The sequence below is a fragment of the Silurus meridionalis genome, chromosome 22, assembly GCF_014805685.1.
Source record: "Silurus meridionalis isolate SWU-2019-XX chromosome 22, ASM1480568v1, whole genome shotgun sequence".
Taxonomy (NCBI): Eukaryota; Metazoa; Chordata; class Actinopteri; order Siluriformes; family Siluridae; genus Silurus; species Silurus meridionalis.
The window spans coordinates 1,098,895-1,124,867 of NC_060905.1; the positions used below are offsets into that span (position 1 = coordinate 1,098,895).

General features: G+C 37.4%; 1 pseudogene; it reads left to right on the plus strand.

Annotated features, from left to right (window-relative positions):
* The first annotated feature begins 2,320 nt into the window (after positions 1 to 2,320).
* LOC124376352 overlaps positions 2,321 to 25,973 on the plus strand; it is a 33,819-nt pseudogene continuing 10,166 nt past the window's right edge.

Genomic DNA, 25,973 nt, shown 5'->3' on the forward strand with positions numbered 1-25,973 from the left:
TGACCTTAAAATTTTTGTCACTTTTGGTGAAGTAAAATTCTAATTTTAATGTTAAATTATTTTAACATGTTTTCGCAAAACAGACACATAATTAAGATAAAATACAAATAAAATTAACCTCAGAGTGAAAATCACCTTAGACTAAAATTTACCTCCTCCTTGATCTTCCTCCTTTCCTCCTGCCTAGCTCTGTTATCAGCATTCTTCTACCAATATACCCCATGTCCCTATTCTGTACACGACCAAACCATCTAACCTCAGTCTGAAATTAATCTCGGACCAAAATTTCCAACCGAAATTTACCTAAGACTGAAATTCACCAATTATTGAAATTCACCTCAGACCGAAGTTTAACTCTGAAATTTACCTCAGTCTGAAATTCATCCCAATCTAAAATCCACCTGAGACTAAAATTCACCTATTTTTGAAATTCACCTCAGACCCAAAATCCACCTGAGACTGAAATTCACCTATTTTTGAAATTCACCTCAGACCCAAAATTCACTTTAGGATAAACTTGAGAATAAAATTTACCTCACACCCAAATCACCTTAGACCTAAATTCATTTCATGCAAAAATTTACCTCAGACTGATTTTTTTCCCCTCACACTGAAATTCACCTCTGACTGAATTTCACCTCAAACTGAAATTTACCTCAAACTGAAATTCACCTCAGACTGAAATTCACCCTAGAGCATTGAGACTCAACAACTCCTGAGGTAAGATATTATTTAATATAACGTGAGCTATATAGGATTGGTGACTTTTTTTCAGTGTTTGATGCCTTTGAGAAATATATTTTATACAATAATAACTTTATTATTGAAGTATATTGTAAAACATAATGTGTAACTGTAAATTAACTGTATTCATGTTTTTAGGTTCCTGAGTTCCTGAGTCTGAGACTGATGGAGTAACAGAGAAAAAAAACATGAATCATCTTAAACAATATGTTTTTTATGATAACTATGCTGTTTCATCCAGCATGTAAATATGAAATAGATATATATTGTATATCTGTAAAGAAAAAAGATCTGAATATATTTATTAAAATGTATATCTATATGAAATATGACATATATTTTGATATACATTGTGTGATTACTTCATAATGTACTTTTTTTTACATGTTCTTTCATTTGAACTTTGAACAATTGATTGAGCAATTCAACAAATATATATTGTAAATATATTTGGACTATTTCCTTCTGCAATCACCTTTTTGTATTAAAATATACGGTATCTATGTATCCTGCTATCAGTGTTGTGTAGTTGCCTTTGTGTATTGAATCGCAGTAGTCATTCACCTTTGGGATTTGTAAAGAAATCTTACAGAAAATCGTGAAGTACATTTTTGCAGATTACTCCTTTAAGATTCTCCCAAAATTAGCTTTAGGATTTTGGGTGTGAATGCTGTGGGGTGGGTTAAATACAGGTCTGAAAATGAATTAAAAATTTAATCTTGTTTTAGAAACTGTGAATAAATAGAAGTTTACAGTATCTTTGTATCCTGATGTTTAATCACAAGATAAGTGAAAGTGAAATTTTTTCAAGGTTTTAATGGTTAAATGACTGTGGCAATACTGTTATACCAGAGCAGTGCTAAAGATATTAAACATCTAATAGTGTAATTTGGAAGCCATCCAGTCATCTCACTGTGAACATAATATAATTAATCTTTAATAATTATAGATTTATTAGTCTTTAATGTTGCATTACTGAACATGTGAATCTGGTGAAATTATCAATTGATTTCTTTACTCTTTCTTTCATATATGTTTATGTATGTTTTTATATGGACTTTAATCCATTACAGCAGAAGAGATCAGACCTGGTCATTCACAACTGTCTGTCCATGACCAATAACGTTTCTTTACTAATGGGAAAGATAGAGCTTTCTGATCCTAAACAACCTGATGAAGCTTCACAGTTCATAGAGAAGTAAGTTACTGTTTCTGTATCTTACACATTTAATGGATTAAGGACTTAGCATATTGTGAATCCGAAGTATAATCATTGGAGATCATTTTAGTAATGAGTTGTTTGTTATTGAAGAGTAATGTGTGTCCATGAGGAGACAAATTGATAAAAGGTTATTACTGTGTGTGTGTGTGTGTGTGTGTGTGTGTGTGTGTGTGTGTGTGTGTGTGTGTGTGTGTGTGTGTGTGTGTGAAAACAGTGAAACTCAAATTAAAAGATCCGACTCAACACAACAGAGCTGTGTGTCCATGAGCAGTGCTAAGTCTCTTCCTTTACCACCACTGTTTAAAGATCAGAGAGACTCCTCACCTGGATACAGGTAACAACTTCTTACAAATCATGCAGTGCTGTAAAATATTACAGCTTTTTCCAGAAAAAAAATGCCATATACCAAAATAATCAGTAGAAATATTAGCATTTTAGTAATATTTAAAAAAACATTACATGCATTTTTAAATGAAGAGTGTGTGTGCATATTGGCGTGTTCAGTGAAACCCAGATGAGAAGATCAGACTCACTAATTCCCAGCTGTGTGTCTATGAAGAGTGATAAGTCTCTTCCTTTACCACCAATGTTAAAGATCAGAGAGACTCATCACCTAGATACAGGTAACAACTTCTTACAGTTCATTCTGTGCTTCATACAGTACATTATAGATATTATTGTATATAAATATAATCAAGAGTTGTTGTAAACATTAAACAGTTGCAGAAACATCTTGCAACTAATGAGGTTAACTGACAGCAGGTCAGTGAGAGGATTGGGAATAAATAGTGCATATTAGAGAGGCAAAGTCGACCAGAAGTAAAGATGGGCAGAGCTTCACCAATCTGAGAAAAACTGTGTCTACAAACTTTGGAAATTTTCAGAATAATGTTCCTCAACATCAAAAACTTTTACAGTACATGACATCATTAACAGTTTCAAAGAATCTGGAGAAATCTTTACACAGGGGACAAGGGCAAAAATCTATATTTTATGCAAGTGATCTTTGGGCATTCCCAAAACTTCAGCAAATGGTCTTTTTGTTTTCAGGGGTATATGGAAAGCAAGATGTGATGCTACAGAGTGGTAAACATGGCCCTGCCCCAACTTTTTTGAGACCTGCTGCAGACAGCATATACAAAATGACTTTATTTTTTCTTTAAAAGGGTACATATTCCCTGGTTAAACAAAATATGCTTTCCATGTTCTATTGGGAATAAAATATAGGTTTGAGATTTGAAATTTACCAGAAATCTTTTTTTATATGGTTTTCTTCTTGGTTTCTATCTGACTCCTGTAGTCATTGTGCCTAAAAGCACACTGAAAGTAATCTCAGTGTCACCTGTTGTGATCCATAATGCACTTTGCAAAATATATAGCTTTCATATGCATGCGCTCATTGTACACTTTAATAGGAACACCTTTACATTTATGCTGTTATACAATAATTCACTCAGCAGCAGCACAATGAAGAAGGCAAATAGTTTTATTTAACATTTACAACTTGTAAGACTTAACTTTTCTTGTAAGATGCATTAAACATGTTCAAGAATTCAAGCAATTCAAAAATGTTAAACAGGATAAGGTCAGACAATTAGCTAACAATGCTACGAGAACAAAATAAGAACAAGGAATGAAAAAAGAACAAGATTGAGAACGTGTGAAAACCATGGAACATAGAATATAAAACACAGAGCACTAAACAAGTTACATACAAAATACAAATACAAACAAGATTGTAAGAGGATCAGTTTTAACGATGTTCATATCCACCAGGGACAGTAACATTTGCATTCTGTGAATGCTGTAAGAAATTTGCATTAAATTTTAAACTACGATTTTATGTAATGTGGATAATGGTCCAATAATTGTGTATAAGTGTAATATATAATATATAAAAACATTTTACTTCTCATTTGGGTTGTAAAGCAAACTGATTGATTTTGATTTCTCGCCACGTGTTACAATTTGACAGGTATACGTCTATAACCACTGGACCTCATGGTTACGAGGCATGCAAATTAAATCTGATAAAGAATTTTCAGCATGTACATGAGGTGATAACAAACCAGGAAAACCCAAAACTTCTCAATAAGATATACACAGATCTCTACATCACAGAAGGAGACAGTGGAAAAGTCAATAAGGAACATGAGGTGAGACAGATCGAGGCAGCATCCAGGAGAGCAGCAAAAGCAGAAACACCTATCAAATGCAGTGAGATCTTTGAGCCCTTGTCTGAAGAAGACAAACCCATCAGGATCGTTCTGACAAAGGGAGTCGCTGGCATTGGAAAAACAGTCTCTGTGCAGAAATTCATTCTAGACTGGGCTGAAGGGAAAACAAATCAGGATGTTCTGCTCATATTTCCACTTCCTTTCAGAGAGCTCAATCTGATGAAGAATCAAAAACTGTGCCTGGTGGAGCTTCTTTACTTCTTTTTAAAGGAGCAAAAATAAATGAATATTTTCATTCTGGATAAAGTTCTGTTCATTTTTGATGGTTTGGATGAGTGTCGTTTCTCTCTGGATTTCCAGAACACAGTGAGAGTGTGTGATGTAACTGAACCAGCATCAGTAGATGTTCTGCTGATAAATCTGATCAAAGGAAACCTGCTTCCCTCTGCTCTCATCTGGATCACCTCCAGACCAGCAGCAGCTGATCAAATCCCCCCTGAGTGTGTAGATCGAGTCACAGAGGTACGAGGGTTCAATGATCCTCAGAAGGAGGAATATTTCAGGAAGAGGATCAGTGATCAGAGCCTGAGCAGCAGAATCATCACACACCTGAAGTCATTAAGAAGCCTCTACATCATGTGCCACATCCCAGTCTTCTGCTGGATTTCAGCCACTGTTCTAGAGAGAATGTTGGGTGAAGCAGAGAGTGGAGAGATCCCCAAGACTCTGACTCAAATGTACACACACTTCCTCATCATTCAGACCAACTTCATAAAGAAAAAGTACACAAAGAGCCAAGAGGCAGATAAAGAAATGCTACTGAAACTGGGGAAACTGGCTTTTCAGCAGCTGATGAAGGGCAACCTGATCTTCTATGAGGAAGACCTGATGGAGTGTGGCATTGATGTGAAAGAAGCATCAGTGTATTCAGGTGTGTGTACACAGATCTTCAGAGAGGAGTTTGGGCTTCACCAGAGTAAAGTGTACTGTTTTGTTCATCTGAGCATTCAGGAACATCTTGCAGCTCTGTATGTGCACCTGACTTTTATAAATGAAATGAAAAATGTTTTTCAAAAGAGTCAGTTTTCTAAAAGGTCCATGCGGCTCAGAGACATTCCAGTGTCAGATGTTCACAAGAGTGCTGTGGATCAGGCTTTACAGAGTAAAAATGGACATCTGGATCTTTTCCTTCGCTTTCTTCTGGGTCTCTCACTGGAGTCCAATCAAAACCTACTACAAACCATAATGACACAGACAGGAAGTAGCTCTCACAACACACAGGAAACAGTTGTTTACATCAAGAAGAAGATCAGAGAGAATCCATCAACAGAGAAATCCCTCAATCTGTTCCACTGTCTGAATGAACTGGAAGATCATTCTCTCGTTGAGGAAATCCAACAGTACCTGCAATCTGGAAATTTACATCAAAACAAACTTTCTTCTTCTCAGTGGTCTGCTGTGGTGTTTTTGTGTTACTGACATCAGCACAGAAACAGGATGTGTTTGACCTTAATAAATATACCAACAAACACTGTACACCAGAGGAGGTTCTTCTGAAGCTCCTGCCTGTGGTTGCAGCATCCAGAAAAGCTGAGTAAGTAATGTTGAATATGACTGTATGATATCACTGTTGATGCAGGATATCTGTGCAGCATGGTGTGATTTGAGCTAGTTAAATGTATGTTATATTTAATATTTGTATTTTGGGAGGATTTAATAACGTTTAATAATGTACACTAGTGCTGATTTAACCGGTTGTTTGTATTCGCTTTCAGTGTTGTTAATTCTGCCCTGGAAGAGAAAGGTTGTGCAGCACTGGCCCCAGTACTCAGCTCTGAATCTTCCAGTCTGAGAGAACTGGATCTGTCTTGGAATAAACTCAGAGGTTCTGGAGTTAAGTGTCTCTCAGCTGGACTGGAGAATCCTCACTGTACCCTGGAGATACTGAGGTAACAATGAAATGGTACACCCACATAAACGTTCTTATAAATAGTAGTGTACGAGAAATTTGACCCCATGTCCATTAATTTGTTTTTCTTCATAGAATAGTATAGCCTTCATTTGTCATTACAGCACAGTGAAATTCGTTCTTCGCATATCCCAGCTTGTTTAGAAACTGAGGTCAGAGCACAGGATTAGCCATGATATGGCCCCCGTGGAACACAGAGGGTTAAAGGCCTTGCTCAAGGACCCAAGAGACCTTAACTACTGAGCTACTACCCCCCCTCATTAAGATATTAAAGTTCATTATAACTCTTTATGCTCAGGAACCTGCTAGATCAATGTCAAGACCTTCCAGGTTTATGCGGCGAGCATTTCCGGGTTTCGCGGCACGCACATCCAGGTCGGCAGCCATCTTGCCGTTTTTCACGCAGTACGCGTCACTCGGATAGAAAGTCTTTTACTCCCAGGCATATTATCCATTAAGTCCCTGAGTGTACGCTGAAGAAAAAACTAATTTGTATTGGTGTACATTGTACTCCCCTAACAATGGATTCCTGGAGTGTGATACTGATAAGGAACAAAAGACCCATATAAGCAGTCCTGAGGAAATGAGCCAGCATTGGAAATAGGCTAAGGTTTTGTACACACCATGCACATCTGCCTCGCATACTGCCAGCCAATGTTCAGTCTCTGGATAACAAGCTGGATGATCTCAGATTGAAGTTCTAGGGGAAAATTTTGGACTGCTTTTTCCTCAGCTTCACCAAGACATAGCATCTTCAAGAACATCATCTTATGCCCCGAAAAGAAACCGTGGATAACTGGAGAGGTGCGTGAACTCCTGAAGACCCAAGACGACAAGGCGGCCCTAAAAACAACGATTGTCCAAAATGTGCCATCAGAGAAGCAAAGTGTGCACATGGCCAGAGTATCCACAAACACTTCACGGACAGGAGCAACCCACGGCGCATGTGGCAAGGCACCTGCCTATGACATTTATGGCTCCCTTCCAGATGCGCTGAACAGCTTCTATGCCAGTTTTGAAGCACAGAACAACGTGGACGCACAGAAGACCACCCCTCCTTCCAACAACAAGTTGCTTTGTCTTTCCACTGCTGACATGAGGAAAGCTCTAAACAAAGTCAACCCACAGAAAGCTGCAGGATCAGACAACATTCCTGGCAGTGTGTTCAGAGGATGTGCAGAGCAACAGAGGCAACATCTCTCTGATCAGCGCTGATGTCCCAAAGTGCTTCAAGACAACGACCGTTGTACTCATGCTGAAAAAAACATCTGGGTCCTGCACATAAAGACCCTGTTGCCTGTAACACTAGACCCACTGCAGTTCACATACCGCTCAAACTGCTCCATCAACGACGCTATCACCACACTCTACCTGGCCCTCACTCACCTGGAAAACAAGGATTCATACGTACGAATGCCTGTTCATCGACTTCAGTTCAGCATTCAACGCTATCATTCCTCAGCACCTGATTGGGAAGCCAAGCCTGTTGGGCGTGAACATCTCCCTCTGTATCTGGATCCTGGACTTTTTGACTGGACCTCAGGCAGTCTGGATCATGAACAGCATCTCCATCTCACTGAGCATTGGGGCCACTTAGCTGTGTCCTTAGTCCCCTGCTGTTCACCCTGCTGACCCACGACTGTGTAGCAATGCACAGCTCCAATCAGATAATTAAGTTTGCTGATGACATGACTATGGTGGGTCTAATCAGCAAGAATGACGAGTCAGCATACAGAGAGGAGGTGCAGAGGTTAACGAACTGCTGTAAAGCCAACAACATGTCTCTGAATTAAGACAAAACAAAAGAGATGGTTGTTGACTTCAGGAGGACTTCAGGAGTACACAAATTGACCGTTCCCCACTGAACAACTATGAAACTGAGATTGGGGACAGCACCAAATACTTTGGTGTTCACCTGACAGAGAACCTTACCTGGTCCCTCAACACCAGCTCTGTAAAAAGGAAAGCCCAGCTGCATCTCTACTTTCTGAGAAAGCTGAGGAAGGCACAGCAACAAAACACTAAATGGTTTAGCTCCAAATTATCTTTCCAGTCTTCTAACACGCTACAATAAGTCACGCTCCTTGAGATCTCAAAACTCCAGACTTCTAGTAGTTCCTAGAATAGCAAAATCCACTAAAGGCGGTAGAGCATTCTAATATTTGGCTCCTATACTCTGGAATGGTCTTCCTGTGTTCGGGGCTCAGACACACTCTCCCAGTTTAAGTGCAGATTAAAGACGCATCATCGCTCCTCCTCTTTATTACTTTCTCTTGTCAACAAGAGAAACAAGAATCAAGAGAAAACATGAAACAACATAAACATTCATGCACATATCATAAAAATACATTTAATGTATTTTACTGTTACTTTGTTTTTTAAACTAGTGATCTCACATAACACGTGAATAAGATGCTGTATTTAATCATTCATTTTCATTTTTGATTAATAACTGCAGTGTTTCTCTGATGAAAAAGTTCCTGCTGAACTGATGTGTGTGTCATTGTCTCTTTGCAGGTTGTGTTATTGTGAAATCTCAGATGAAGGTTGTGCTGCTCTGACTTCAGCTCTGTGATCAAACCCCTCACACCTGAGAGAACTGGATCTGTCTAGAAATAAAATTACAAACTTGGGAATGAAGTGTGTCTCTGTTGTACTGGAGAATCCTGACTGTAAACTGGAGACACTGAGGTAAAATCATCTCTCTGAGAGTCACATGACCTGCTCCTCAGTAACACACAGTCACTAACAGTGACAATGAAGCAGAAGTTTTAGTTTCAGTATCAAATATCTTGGCAAATCATTACAGATTTACAGATTTACAGATTTTATGTCAACATACAGCCATTACTGTCAAAATAGCTGGCATGTGTGAAGTGAGTACACCCTCAGTGAACATGTCAAAACTGTGTCCAAAGTGTGAATATTGTGTGTGAGCACCATTGTTATCCAGCACTGCTTTAATCCTCCTGGGCATGAAATTCACAAGAGCTGCACAGGTTGTTGCTGGGATCCTCTTCCACTCCTCCATAATCACATCACGGGAATGCTGGATGTTAGACACAGGGTGCTTCTCTACCTTCCGCTTGAGGATCCCAACAGTTGATCAATAGGGTTCAGGTCTGGAGACATACTTGGCCACTCCATCACCTTTACCTTCAGCGTCCTCAGCAAGGCAGTTGTCATTTTGGCGTTGTGTTTGGGGTCATTAATATGTTGAAAAACTGCTGTTTCTAAAGCGGGGCATTATGTTCTTCTTCAAAATTCAAAGTACATGTTGGAATCCATGTTTTCCTCAATGAACCGCAAAATAGCATAGATGTTACTTGAAAGCAGGGCATCACTGTTGTCAAAGTGACCAGAAACAGAAAATTATAAAACAGCCTAAATTTTTTACATTAAGCACAGAGAGGGTCAGGGCTTCGGTATAAACTCCCGACCTTAAAATATGTAAACTGGAGCCTTAACATTTTGAGCCAACACTGCCTCAGCCCATTCCAAAGAGACTCACCATTACTGAATGTGACTCTCCACAAAGATTTGCCAAAAGAGCAGCTACAGCTAAATATTTGCAAGAGACTGTAATACACTGAAGTCATAGTTTATGACTGAATCGCATTTATGTCTTATTCTAAGAGAGTGAAGTGTATCATTGTCGCTGCACAGGTTGTATGGTTGTGGTGTCTCAGATGAAGGTTGTGCTGCTCTGACTTCAGCTCTGAGATCAAACCCCTCCAACCTGAGAGAACTGAATCTGTCTAAGAATAACCTCAGAGACTTAGGAGTGAAGTTTCTCTCTGCTGTACTGGAGAATCCTCACTGTAAACTGGAGATACTGAGGTAAGATCATCTCTCTGAGCATCACATGACCTCAGTAAGAACCATTCACAAATAGTGAGACTGTAGCAAAGGTTCATATAATCCCCAAAAAAACGATTCTGTACTTAAGTGTTTGATCAGGAAAAGACTTCTGATCTCTGTATTCTGATCTGAGAGTTAAGAGTGTATCAATGTCTCTCTGCACAGATTGTGTGACTGTGGTTTCTCAGATGAAGATTGTGCTGCTCTGACTTCAGCTCTGAAATCAAACCCCTCACACCTGAGAGAAATGGATCTGTCCTGGAATAATTTTAGAGAATTAGGAGTGAAGTGTGTCTCTTCTGTACTGGATAATCCTCACTGTAAAATTAAACTAAGGTAAGATCATCTCAACACAAAACCTGCTCCTCAGAAAGACATTTTCTAATAGTGAGACTGAAGCAGAGGGTTTAGTTTTAGCATCAAAGTTCCTGTGGATGAAAACCATTTCACTGTATCACTGATTAATCTGATCATTTGTTGCATAATTAAATGCTTAAATATACATTATATGGACAAAAGCTTATGGACACCTGACCATTAATAAACTTGAAACATCGTGTCTAAATTTCAAAACACTTTTTTTTACCATGATTCTGCATCAGGACAATTCCTAAAATTCCTACTGTAGCATTACTTAATTAAAGACTCTTTAATGTTCTAAATGTAAAATCTGTCTAAATTCAACACATCACATTAACCCTTTTAAAACAAGGGTACATTCAACTACATCGTCATCATGTGGCTCTTACATGAATAATGATTGATATGTTATGTTTAATGAAGATTAAATCTCTGTCTCCTGAACTGAGCAAGTGAATGTTTGATGTTTAATGTTAATGTTCAACCTGCCAGTTTAAATATAAAATGTATTATTTAATTGGGCTTTTTTTTAGTTATGTAAAACGTACATATTTAGACCTATTATCATTATTTAAGTTAAAAATGTATTTTGAAGATTTGTAAAAGTATCATGGTTCTATTCCCATTTAGAGTTATTGATTATAAACAGGTTCAAATTCAATTCCAAGTCATTGGGTATTTTTCTACATGATTGAACTTAGTATTCAAACTGAGGCTCATATTTAATGTTAATGATTAACCTGCCAGCTTCAATATAAACATTATTTCAATTTAATTCAAGTTTTTAATTTACAACCAGAATTCTGTAAATGTTGGGACGTTTTTTAAAATTTGAATTAAATGAAAACTAAAAGACTTTCAAATCACATGAGCCAATATTTTATTTGCAATAGAACATAGAGGCCATAACAAATGTTTAAACTGAGAATCTTTAATGCACAAAATGAGCTTATTTCAAATTTGATGCCTGCTACAGGTTTTAAAAAAGTTAAAGGCTGAAAAAGCCAGAGTTTTTGAAAATATTTAGCTAGAAGAACATCTAGCAACTAATCAAGTTAATTGACATAAGATCTGTAACATGATTAGCTATAAAAAGGGTGGTCTTAGAGAGGCAGAGTCTCTCCAAGCTGTGAACGAGTGCATAAAAAGATTGTGGACTACTTTTTAAAAACAACGTTCCTTAATGTCAAATTGCAAAGGCTTTGCAAATCTGATCATCTAAATTACATAACATCATCCAAAGATTAAGAGAGACTGGAGAAATCTCGGTGCATAAGGGACGAGGCCGAAGACCTTTGTTGGATGCCTGTGGTCTTCGGGCCCTCAGACGACACTGCAACATTTATCGGCATGATTATGTCATTGAGATTACTAAATGGGCCCAGAAACAATTCCATAAACCACTGTCGGTAAACACAATCCACAGTGCCATCTTAGATGCCAACTAAAGCTCTCTCATGCAAAAAAGGAAGCCATATGTGAACACTGTCCAGAAGCATCGTCGTGTCCTGGGGGCCCGAGGCTCATTTAGAATGGTCTGTTTCAAAGTGGAAAAGTGTTCTAATGTCAGACGAGTCCAAATTTGACATTCTTTTTGGAAATCATGGATGCCGTGTCCTTCAGGCTAAAGAGGAGGGGGACCTTTCACCTTGTTATCAGCATTCGGTTCAAAAGCCAGCATCTCTGATAGTATGGGGGTGCATAAGTGCATACGGTATGAGCAGCTTGTTTTGAAAGGCACTATGAATGCTGAAAGGTATATAAAGGTTTTAGAACAACATATGCGCCCCTCCAGATGAGGTCTATTTCAGGGAAATCCCTGTGTATTTCAGCAGAAACCACAAACTGCAGCTATTACAACAGAATGGCTTTGAAGTAGAAGAGCCTGGGTGCTGAATTGCCCTGCATTTCAGATCTTTCGCCTATAGAGAACATTTTTCTAAAAATTAAATGAAAAATACGGCAAAGACGACCACAAACTCTTCAGCAGCTGGAAACCAATTTTAGGCAAGAATAGGATTAAAACTCCAGAAACTCATTGCCTTAATGTCCAGACTTCTCCCAACTGTTTTGAAAAGAAGAGGAGATGCTGGTAAACATGCCCCTATGCCAAATGTTTTGAGACCTGTGGCAGGCATCAAAAAATTTGAGCTCATTTTGTGCATAAAAGTGTACAATTTCTCAGATTAAACATTTGTTATGTTCTCTATGTTCTATTGTGAATAAAATATTGGCTAATGTGATTTGAAAGTCTTTTGGTTTTCATTTTATTAAAAAAGAAGGAAACATCCTATGTATCCTATACATGATATTCTACCAGGAGAACAATATAAACACTGGAAAGTGAGATATATCATGAGCACTGGATTGTGTGATTATAAGTAACGTCCTTTCTATTGTACTGTCTAATAATTATTATTTATATTTTTTCAGGACGTAAAGAATTTTCATCTGATGCAGATTCCAATTAAGAGATTTTAATTAAATGTGCTCCATCATAGAGGTGTTTCCTGGACATGCATTTTGAAGAACATGTTGGTGATTTTGCAGAGACGTGTTCCTGTGCTTGCTTGGTGTGATTCTTCATTTGTTTTTAAGAGTGCGGTGCTGCAGCACTAATATAATGATTAAACACTTGCCGAAAATGGAATTGTTATTATTATTAACAAACATTTCTGCAGTGAGGAGCCAAACCTTATAGCAAGACTCCAGTTCTAGTTAAGGTTCAAGATGAATTCTATAATTTCTATGTAGAGTGTAATACTAGAGTGCATCCACTAGGAGCAGCATTTATTATTGTAAGTGACATGAAATATTGTAATGCTACGATTTGAGAGCAGTATAAATAATAATTTATGTTTCTATATTGTCCAAGTAATTTCACAATTTAAAGCACTGCTGTCTTGGGTATAAACTATTTTGACAGTTAATGTTATAAATGTATGATAGGGTAATTAAAATTAGAATATAACATGGGACATAAAGCATTCCTGCTACATTTACATTTACAGCATTTAGCAGATGCCTTTATCCAGAGCTCCTGCCCCATCAACATTCCTGAGTGATTGTTTGAGTGATGGAGGATTAATTTCTATAGGGCTGCTTGATAATACTTTTATTTATAAACCATGTTACTCTTAATACAATCAGATTTCACCAAATGACCAAAAGTGACACTGTTTTGGAGAAATGTCTATCAGGAATTGAGGGGGAAAAAACCTGGACCACAGACAACTTCATACACATTTTACTGAAAATCACACTAAACCTCACACACCTTTTGTAAAACACGTCACGTTACCCCACATCTTCACAAATTTCATGAAAACTGAATGAAAGAGCGCTGACCTCATCAAGATAAATGCTATTAATGCTATGATTTCAATCTGAGAAGAATGTAAATGATAAAAGAAGCAGTGTTGTCTGGGGTCCTGTGCTGGAGGTCGAGTAACTGAACACTGATGGAAAATCTTCTGTATTGGATACATGAGAAGAAAAGTTGTGACCTGGTTACCAGGTGATCTGTGTACCAGGAAATGTTCTTACTATGATTATTGTAGTTCCACAATGAGAATTGTGTGCAGTGTTGTGTAACATGAATAAACCTGAACTGTAGATGAATGTGTAGAAGGTGTGTTTTTTACTGCTTATTTTTTCACTGTGCAACTGTTAAAAGACATAGAATCATTTACTATAAAACATCAGTAGAATGTGTGTTTGGATTTATAATCACAAACATGTAATCTAATAAACACAATGTTGTTTATGTGTGTGTCACGTGTGAAACTGCTAAACCTGTTCTACTTGTCTGAAAGTGAAAGAGTTTCTCCAGCTTCATCTGGACAAACACAAAGATCCAGAAACACTGAGATTAACGCAGACGCAACAAGGATTGTTGACTAAAGGTAAAGAATTTTCTATATTTTGTAGATCAGATGTGGAAAATTATTTTATATTTTATAAAACCATGTGTAAAAACAGCAGTAGGAAAACTGCACTATGTGAACTGAGTTTATTTACTCTTCTGTGGTTAAGTTGTAAGGAAATATGTCTTTTTCTAATGCCTGGACTTTTAGGATGGGAATTAAAACGTCGAATTTTTATTAAAAAATTATTCCTTAATCCATATTGACCTTCAGCTCTTTTACTGAGAGCAAATGCGTTTTTTATGGATTTTATTAGATTTGTGCTCAATTTAAACTTTTAATGAAATATTACATGGATTTAAGTAAAAATTTTATATCAATGGTCAAATTCTTCCTAAGATTCAGACACAAAATCACACAGGAATAGATTCTGTCCTCTGAACATATGGCCATTAAAACTATTCCTCTGTCTAATCCCTGTGAAATGAGGTTTATCATGACAATTACACCATCAAAGATACAAGTTCTTTAAAAATATATTTTATAATAATACTTTTGTATTACACTGATTTTCCTGTCAATCAAATTCTAAAACGTGAGCAAACGCTTTACTGCATTAACAAACACAGACATGCAAATTACATTTACCTCAGACTGCGTTTACCTCAGACTGCATTTACCTCAGACTGAAATTCACCTGAGAACCAAATTCACCAAACTGAAACTTACCTCCGACTGCATTTACCTCAGAAAGCATTTACTTCAGACTGCATTTACCTCAGACTGAAACTCACCCCAGACTGCATTTACTTCAGACTGTATTTACTTCAGACTGAAACTCACCCCAGACTGCATTTACCTCAGACTGCATTTACCTCAGACTGCATATACTTCAGACTGCATTTACCTCAGACTGCATTTACCTCAGACTGAAATTCACCTCAGACTGCATTTACACCAGACTGAAATTCACTTTAGACTGCATTTACCATAGACTGCATTTACCTCAGACTGCATTTACTTCAGACTGAAACTCACCTCAGACTGCATTTACCTTAGACTAAAATTTACCTCAGACTGAAACTCACCTCAGACTGCATTTACCTTAGACTAAAATTTACCTCAGACTGAAACTCACCTCAGACTGCATTTACCTTAGACTAAAATTTACCTCAGACTGAAACTCACCTCAGACTGCATTTACCTTAGACTAAAATTGACCTCAGACTGAAACTCACCTCAGACTGCATTTACCTTAGACTGCATTTACTTCAGACTGCATTTACCTTAGACTGCATTTACTTCAGACTGCATTTACCTCAGACTGAAACTCACCTCAGACTAAAACTCACCTCAGACTGCATTTACCTCAGACTGCATTTAGTTCAGACTACATTTACCCCAGAGTGCATTTACCTCAGACTAAAACTCACCTCAGACTGCATTTACTTCAGACTGAAATTTACCTCAGACTGCATTTACCTCAGACTGCATTTACTTCAGACTGAAATTTACCTCAGACTGCATTTACCTCAGACTGAAACTCACCTCAGACTGCATTTACCTCAGGCTGAAATTTACCTCAGACTGAAACTTACCGCCGACTGAAGTTTAATTTAAACTAAAACTCACCTCAGACTGCATTTACCTCAGAAAGCATTTACTTCAGACTGCATTTACCTCAGAAAGCATTCACCTCAGACTGCATTTACCTTAGACTAAAATTTACCTCAGACTGAAACTCACCTCAGACTGCATTTACCTTAGACTAAAATTTACCTCAGACTGAAACTCACCTCAGACTGCATTTACCTTAGACTAAAATTTACCTCAGACTGAAACTCACCTCAGACTGCATTTACCTTAGACTAAAATTGACCTCAGACTGAAACTCACCTCAGACTGCATTTACCTTAGACTGCATTTACTTCAGACTGCATTTACCTTAGACTGCATTTACTTCAGACTGCATTTACCTCAGACTGAAACTCACCTCAGACTAAAACTCACCTCAGACTGCATTTACCTCAGACTGCATTTAGTTCAGACTACATTTACCCCAGAGTGCATTTACCTCAGACTAAAACTCACCTCAGACTGCATTTACTTCAGACTGAAATTTACCTCAGACTGCATTTACCTCAGACTGCATTTACTTCAGACTGAAATTTACCTCAGACTGCATTTACCTCAGACTGAAACTCACCTCAGACTGCATTTACCTCAGGCTGAAATTTACCTCAGACTGAAACTTACCGCCGACTGAAGTTTAATTTAAACTAAAACTCACCTCAGACTGCATTTACCTCAGAAAGCATTTACTTCAGACTGCATTTACCTCAGAAAGCATTTACTTCAGACTGCATTTACCCCAGACTGAAATTTACCTCAGACTGAAACTCACCTCATACTGCATTTACCTCAGACTGAATTTACTTTAGACTGCATTTACCTTAGACTGAAATTTACCTCAGACTGAAACTCACCTCAGGCTGCATTTACCTCAAACTGCATTTACCTCAGACTGAAACTCACCTCAGACTGCATTTACCTCAGACTGCATTTACTTCAGACTGCATTTACCTCAGAGTGCATTTACCTCAGACTAAAACTCACCTCAGACTGCATTTACCTCAGACTGCATTTACTTCAGACTGAAATTTACCTCAGACTGAAACTCACCTCAGGCTGCATTTACCTCAAACTGCATTTACTTCAGACTGCATTTACTTCAGACTGAAACTCACCTCAGACTAAAACTCACCTCAGACTGCATTTACCTCAGACTGCATTTACTTCAGACTGAAATTTACCTCAGACTGAAACTCACCTCAGACTGCATTTACTTCAGACTGCATTTACCTCAGACTGCATTTACTTCAGACTGAAACTCACCTCAGACTGCATTTACCTTAGACTAAAATTTACCTCAGACTGAAACTCACCTCAGACTGCATTTACCTTAGACTGCATTTACTTCAGACTGCATTTACCTTAGACTGCATTTACTTCAGACTGCATTTACTTCAGACTGCTTTTACCTCAGACTGCATTTACTTCAGACTGAAACTCACCTCAGACTGCATTTACCTCAGACTGCATTTACTTCAGACTGAAATTTACCTCAGACTGAAACTCACCTCAGACTGCATTTACTTCAGACTGCATTTACCTCAGACTGAAACTCACCTCAGGCTGCATTTACCTCAAACTGCATTTACTTCAGACTGCATTTACTTCAGACTGAAACTCACCTCAGACTAAAACTCACCTCAGACTGCATTTACCTCAGACTGCATTTACTTCAGACTGAAATTTACCTCAGACTGAAACTCACCTCAGACTGCATTTACTTCAGACTGCATTTACCTCAGACTGCATTTACTTCAGACTGAAACTCACCTCAGACTGCATTTACCTTAGACTAAAATTTACCTCAGACTGAAACTCACCTCAGACTGCATTTACCTTAGACTAAAATTTACCTCAGACTGAAACTCACCTCAGACTGCATTTACCTTAGACTGCATTTACTTCAGACTGCATTTACCTTAGACTGCATTTACTTCAGACTGCATTTACTTCAGACTGCATTTACCTCAGACTGCATTTACTTCAGACTGAAACTCACCTCAGACTGCATTTACTTTAGACTAAAATTTACCTCAGACTGAAACTCACCTCAGACTGCATTTACCTTAGACTAAAATTGACCTCAGACTGAAACTCACCTTAGACTGCATTTACCTTAGACTGCATTTACTTCAGACTGCATTTACCTTAGACTGCATTTACTTCAGACTGCATTTACCTCAGACTGAAACTCACCTCAGACTAAAACTCACCTCAGACTGCATTTACCTCAGACTGCATTTAGTTCAGACTACATTTACCCCAGAGTGCATTTACCTCAGACTAAAACTCACCTCAGACTGCATTTACCTCAGACTGCATTTACTTCAGACTGAAATTTACCTCAGACTGCATTTACCTCAGACTGCATTTACTTCAGACTGAAATTTACCTCGGACTGCATTTACCTCAGACTGAAACTCACCTCAGACTGCATTTACCTCAGGCTGAAATTTACCTCAGACTGAAACTTACCGCCGACTGAAGTTTAATTTAAACTAAAACTCACCTCAGACTGCATTTACCTCAGAAAGCATTTACTTCAGACTGCATTTACCTCAGAAAGCATTTACTTCAGACTGCATTTACCCCAGACTGAAATTTACCTCAGACTGAAACTCACCTCATACTGCATTTACCTCAGACTGAATTTACTTTAGACTGCATTTACCTTAGACTGAAATTTACCTCAGACTGAAACTCACCTCAGGCTGCATTTACCTCAAACTGCATTTACCTCAGACTGAAACTCACCTCAGACTGCATTTACCTCAGAGTGCATTTACCTCAGACTAAAACTCACCTCAGACTGCATTTACCTCAGACTGCATTTACTTCAGACTGAAATTTACCTCAGACTGAAACTCACCTCAGACTGCATTTACTTCAGACTGCATTTACCTCAGACTGAAACTCACCTCAGGCTGCATTTACCTCAAACTGCATTTACTTCAGACTGCATTTACTTCAGACTGAAACTCACCTCAGACTAAAACTCACCTCAGACTGCATTTACTTCAGACTGAAACTCACCTCAGACTAAAACTCACCTCAGACTGCATTTACCTCAGACTGCATTTACTTCAGACTGCATTTACCTCAGACTGCATTTACTTTAGACTGCATTTACCTCAGACTGCATTTACCTTAGACTAAAATTTACTTCAGACTGAAACTCACCTCAGACTGCATTTACCTTAGACTAAAATTTACCTCAGACTGAAACTCACCTCAGACTGCATTTACCTTAGACTGCATTTACTTCAGACTGCATTTACCTCAGACTGAAACTCACCTCAGACTAAAACTCACCTCAGACTGCATTTAGTTCAGACTACATTTACCCCAGAGTGCATTTACCTCAGACTGAAACTCACCTCAGACTGCATTTACTTCAGACTGCATTTACTTCAGACTGCATTTACCTAAGACTGCATTTACCTCAGACTGAATTTTAATTCAGACTGAAACTCACCTCAGATTGCATTTACTTCAGACTGAAATTTACCTCAGATTGAAACCCACCTCACACTGAAATTTACCTCCGACTAAAATTTAATTCAGACTGTAATTTACCTCAGAGTGTTGAGAATCAGCATCTCCTGAGGTAAGTTAACGTTTAATATAACGGGTTTTATAGGATTGGTGTCGTGTTCAGTTTGTTGCCTTTGAGAAATATATTTTATATGAAAAAAATCAAGTCCTAGCTACCAACGCTCTGTAGAGACTCCAACGATGTCTGCTTTTATTTCTTTTTAGATTTATTTTACGTCAGAATGGCTTGAGAGTTAATGAGGTAATACACTGAGAGTTTCTATATTAAATAACTTACATGTTTATTAATATACATTAACATTTAAACAATCCTTTGAACAATTTAACAAATGTGAAATATGAAATAATATTTGGAGTATTTCTTTCTGCAACCACTTTTTTGTATATTACACAATATACAGTATCAATGTATCCTGCTAACAGTATTGCGCATTCGCCTCAGTTTATTAATTTGCAGTAACTATTTGGATTTGGGATTTTTATAAAAAAAGAAAGTGTGATGTAAAATTTTGAAGATTACTCCATTAAGATTGTCTTGAAATTAGCTTCAGGATGTTGGGTGTGAATGCTGTGGGGTGGGTGGAATACACTTCTGCTAATCAGTAAAACATGACATGAGAATCTTTTTAAATAAGCTGTAAATAAATAGAAGTTTACAGTATCTGTGTTTCCTGATATTTAATCACAAGATACCTGAAAGTGATGTTTTTCCTGTGTATTAACGGTTAAATGACTGTGACAATACTGATATACCAGAGCAGTGCTAAAGATATTAAACATCCAATAGTGTAATATACAAGTAAACTAGTCATGTCTTGCTATGTTCATTAATTATTTGATTCATTAATTATTAATGTATAAGTCTGTAATGTTGCTTTACTGAACATTATTACATTACCTTCTCATTAGATACATGTAAATCTGGTGAAATTATTGATTGATTTCTTTACTCTTTCTTTCATTTATGTTTGTATATGTTTCTATATGGACTTTAATCCATTACAGAAGAAGAGATCAGACCTGGTCATTCACAGCTGTCTGTCCATGACCAATAACGTTTCTTGACTAATTGTGAAAGATGGATCTCTCTGGTCCTGACCAACCTGATGGAGCTTCACAGTTCAAAGAAAAGTAAGTTACTGTTACTGTGTCTTACACAAAAACATTTAATGATGAGATAAGGACAGTTATTACATCATACAGTGAATGTCCAGTCTAATCATGGAGAACATTTTCAGACTATACTGACTATCTGTATATGTTAATGAGAATCTAAATCCTAAATAGATTATTAGTAGTAAAATGTGTGTTGTTGAATAGTGAAACTCAGGGAAAGAAATCAGGCTGTGCAGGACCCAGCAGTACCTCCATGAAGAGTGATATAGATCCTCCACCAGGATTAAAAGATAAAGACCTCTCATCTACACACAGGTAAGAACTCTTTATAATTCATTGTTTCTGATTATTATTAATAGGAATAATTATCCTGCATCATCAAAGCCTCTTAGTAAAATTAACAACTTCATTTAACTGTTTAATGATATCTGTGTGGAAACCTATTGTCGGATTAAAATACAAATCAGAGCCACTTCTAAATGACACTGAATATTTCAGTCCTGCTTAGTGTTAATACCAATAGTACTTTTTGGCTTTATTCAATTCTAAATATTGTTCAGCATTGCAAAAGCACATTTCATCAATCTTAATTATTTCTTTTAACTATAATATTGCTTGTGGTTTATGTGTGTATTTTATGTATTTTGTGTGTGTGTGTGTGTGTGTGTGTGTGTGTGTGTGTGTGTGTGTGTGTGTGTGCAGTGAAGCCCAGATAAAGAGATCAGACTCACCAGTACCCAGCTGTGTGTCCATGAAGAGTGAGCAGTCTATGACTTTACCAACAACATTTAAAGATCAGAGAGACTCCACACCTGGATTCAGGTAACATCTCCTAACAGTTTATATAGTAGTGTGAAATATTCTATCTTCTTCCAGCACTGTAGGCATTTGAGATATTTATTACTATTAAAGCTAATGTTATTATTGTAATTATTAATGTATGCATGTGTGATTTGATGTGCTGTGGGCCAATATTTGTTTTAAAAATAATAACTGTGCTTTTGACTACAATACAGAATTATTATTATTTTATGTTTGCTGTGCAGTGAAGCCCAGATAAAGAGATCAGACTCCCCAGTACCCAGCTGTGTGTCCATGAAGAGTGAGCAGTCTATGACTTTACCAACAACATTTAAAAAGAAGATAAAATCCTCATCCAGACCCAGGTGACACACTTTTGACTGGAACTGACTAAGCTAATAGTTCCTAAATTTTATTTTGATACGTCTGCGTATTTAATGTAGTACCTCTGTACAATGTAAAAAATATTTACATACACATAGGCTAAATATCTCAGTTTTTCACACATTTCATATTACTGTACCATACTTTTTTTAGGTAGGTCAATTTGTGCATCTGCCAAACATCTAAAAATAGACAGATTTATTCCTGCTTTTATTTTTATATTAGAATATTAATAGTTTAGATGCTTACAAGCACCATGTTGACCATCTCTTTAAACAGTGTGGAAGCTCCAGAAATGTTTGCTTAAGGGTATAGTTCCATGATTTAGGAGTGCACCCATGGCTGTATTTAAGGGACCACCCCTGGAACCAATGCCTTTTCGCCTGGATACAATGGGAAAATTTCAGCAACTCAGCCAAAATCTTAAAAAAAACTTAACTCGCAAGTCTGGTTCTGCTTAATGTGCTGAACAGCTTAAGGAGCCAGGTGTTCAAATGTATATAAAAAAACCTTGAGCATGTATACACAGCATTATTCACAAAAGAGGCACAAATGAATTCCCAATAATGAAGAAACTGTGCTGAACACTAAGATAACAACTAGGAAACTTGTAATGGAGTTAGAAGCTCAAGTAATAAATACCTACATCTAGTGTTGCAAGTAAAAATGGCCTGAGGGCATGGATGAGCAGCGGTTTGGAATAGAGAGAGGATTGGAGTGGGTTCTCCAGCTTTATTCCCAGTGGCCATAGGGCTATGCTATGCTAAGATGTATCAGCAGGACAACACACAAACATTTAGTGAGTGTACTGTAGAAGCATGAAACTGGCCAGTTTTCCATATTTTTTCTGTATGTTGGAGAAACTGTAGAAACCAAAATGTGAACCATTTCCATGTTTTTGGGACTGCTATTTTACTAAGAACTATTGGAGAAAAATACATATTTCTTTACAGAATTTTTTTTCAAGTGTGATACCTTTTGACAATAAAAACCTTTTGGTTAAATATCCCAGAAATGGTTCAAAATGAATAATTTTTTTATGAATATTTTGCTGGTTACTCTTAAAAAGAGTTTTACCAAAAAAATGCTTGTCAGAGCAGAGTCCTACTCTAAAACCAGGCATGGAAATCACAATAGACATTTATAAAATGGAACAAATCACAGCATTTTTAAATCATAATCTGGAAGAATTTGTTGTGTAGTGGGAAAACTGGACCAAATATGCAACATCTCATAGACTCATCTCAAAGATTTGCTTTTATTTTTTCTTCTCTTTTTTATCTATATTTCTGATCATCATATGTACAATAGAGGAAAATGTAATATGTATATTTGGGCATATATTGATGTACAAATCCGTGTATAGATGTATATATGTACGTGTTTATATTTAAGTGTAATTAGTTGTATAATGTACATCTGATGGAAAAGGAATTTGTTCTTTTTCTTTGATAACATTTTCATTTAAACAATACATATATCTTAATAGATGTTACATCTTTACAGGTGTAAGTCTGAAAGCACTGGACCTCATGTTCAGGAGATATGTAAATTCAATCTGATAAAGAAGTTTCAGCACTTGAATGAGGTGATGACAAATCGGAGAAACCCAAAACTTCTCAATGAGATCTACACAGATCTCTACATCACAGAAGGAGACAGTGGAAAAGTCAATAAGGAACATGAGGTGAGACAGATCGAGGCAGCATCCAGGAGAGCATCAACAGCAGAAACACCTATCAAATGCAGTAAAATCTTTAAGTCCTTATCTGAAGAAGACAAACCCATCAGGATCGTTCTGACAAAGGGAGTCGCTGGCATTGGAAAAACAGTCTCTGTGCAGAAATTCATTCTAGACTGGGCTGAAGGGAAAACAAATCTGGATGTTCTGCTCATATTTCCACTTCCTTTCAGAAAGCTCAATCTGATGAAGAATCAAAAACTGAGCTTGATGAAGCTCCTTCATTTCTTTTTGAAAGAAATTGAAGAAACAAATATTTCCAGACTGGACAAAGTTCTGTTCATTTTTGATGGTTTGGATGAGTGTCGTTTCCCTCTGGATTTCCAGAACACAGTGAGATTGTGTGATGTAACTAAACCAGCATCAGTAGATGTTCTGTTGATAAACCTGATCAAAGGAAACCTGCTTCCCTCTGCTCTCATCTGGATCACCTCCAGACCAGCAGCAGCTGATCAAATCCCCCCTGAGTGTGTAGATCGAGTCACAGAGGTACGAGGGTTCAATGACCCTCAGAAGGAGGAATATTTCAGGAAGAGGATCAGTGATCAGAGCCTGAGCAGCAGAATCATCACACACCTGAAGTCATTAAGAAGCCTCTACATCATGTGCCACATCCCAGTCTTCTGCTGGATTTCAGCCACTGTTCTAGAGAGAATGTTGGGTGAAGCAGAGAGTGGAGAGATCCCCAAGACTCTGACTCAAATGTACACACACTTCCTCATCATTCAGACCAACTTCATAAAGAAAAAGTACACAAAGAGCCAAGAGGCAGATAAAGAAATGGTTCTGAAACTGGGGAAACTGGCTTTTCAGCAGCTGATGAAGGGCAACCTGATCTTCTATGAGGAAGACCTGATGGAGTGTGGCATTGATGTGACAGAAGCATCAGTGTATTCAGGTGTGTGTACACAGATATTCAGAGAGGAGTTTGGGCTTCACCAGAGTAAAGTGTACTGTTTTGTTCATCTGAGCATTCAGGAACATCTCGCAGCTCTGTATGTGCACCTGACTTTTATAAAGGAAAAGAAAAATGTTTTTCAGAAGAGTCAGTTTTCTAAAAGGTCCATGCGGCTCAGAGACATTCCAGTGTCAGATGTTCACAAGAGTGCTGTAGATCAGGCTTTACAGAGTAAAAATGGACATCTGGATCTTTTCCTTCGCTTTCTTCTGGGTCTCTCACTGGAGTCCAATCAGAACCTACTACAAACCATAATGACACAGACAGGAAGTAGCTCTCACAACACACAGAAAACAGTTGTTTACATCAAGAAGAAGATCAGAGAGAATCCATCAACAGAGAAATCCCTCAATCTGTTCCACTGTCTGAATGAACTGGAAGAACATTCTCTCGTTGAGGAAATCCAACAGTACCTGCAATCTGGAAATTTACATCAAAACAAACTTTCTTCTTCTCAGTGGTCTGCTGTGGTGTTTGTGTTACTGACATCAGCACAGGAACAGGATGTGTTTGTCCTTAATAAATATTCCAATGAATACTGTACACCAGAGGAGGCTCTACTGAAGCTCCTGCCTGTGGTTGCAGCATCCAGAAAAGCTGAGTAAGTAATGTTGAATTTGACTGTTACACTGTTTATGTTAGCAGCAGAGAAGATGGAAGAACTTTAGCACTGGTGGACCTCAGACCTCTCTTACAGTGAAGCTGGTTTGATGTTCTTTGTTGTGAATTATGTTATTTATGTAAATGTCATTACTACATTCATTATGCAAAAAGTACAAATATGTTATATATAATATTTGTATTTGTGAAAGATTTTGATAATTTGATAATGTACACTGGTGCTAATGTGATCTGTATTTTGTATTTCAGTTGTAATAATTGTGACCTGGAAGAGAAAGGGTGTTCAGCATTGGCCTCAGTGCTCAGCTCTGAATCTTCCAGTCTCAGAGAACTGGATCTGTCTTGGAATAAACTTAGAGGCTCAGGAATGAAGTGTCTCTCTGCTGGACTGGAGAATCCTTACTGTAAACTGGAGACACTGAGGTAGAATAATTTATCTGAAAGTCTTATGACATGGTACAGAAAACCTCCCTTATAAATACAACCTAATAATTACAAATGTCCTTTAACCCCATTATGATATTTTATTTAGAACATGCATCCATAATGTTCTATTTTCCTACAAATAAAACGATTGTGCTACACAATGAAGCCCTTCTTAAAATAAAAATTAGATCAAAATCTTTGTTTCAAAAACTCCTGTCAAAAGTCTCTAAGCTCCCTAATTAGAACTGCTTTCAACAAAATGTATTTAGTTGCTTCGATAAAAGTATTTTTCTACCTTTAAGTACAAATAAAGAGCCTGGGTTTTTTTTATATTAAACCAGGGCATCATAAAAAAACTAAAATTAACAAAAAATTTACAAAGAATTAATTTAATATGAGAAAAATATCCTTTTCTTGGGGTGAGGGGGTTTGAAGGTTTTCTACAGATTCAGTTGCAGTTGTTCTGCTCATTTATTTCTGGTTAGGTCTCCAGTTGCACTAAATGAGAATCATATCATTGATGGAAATGTTTGGAGGTCA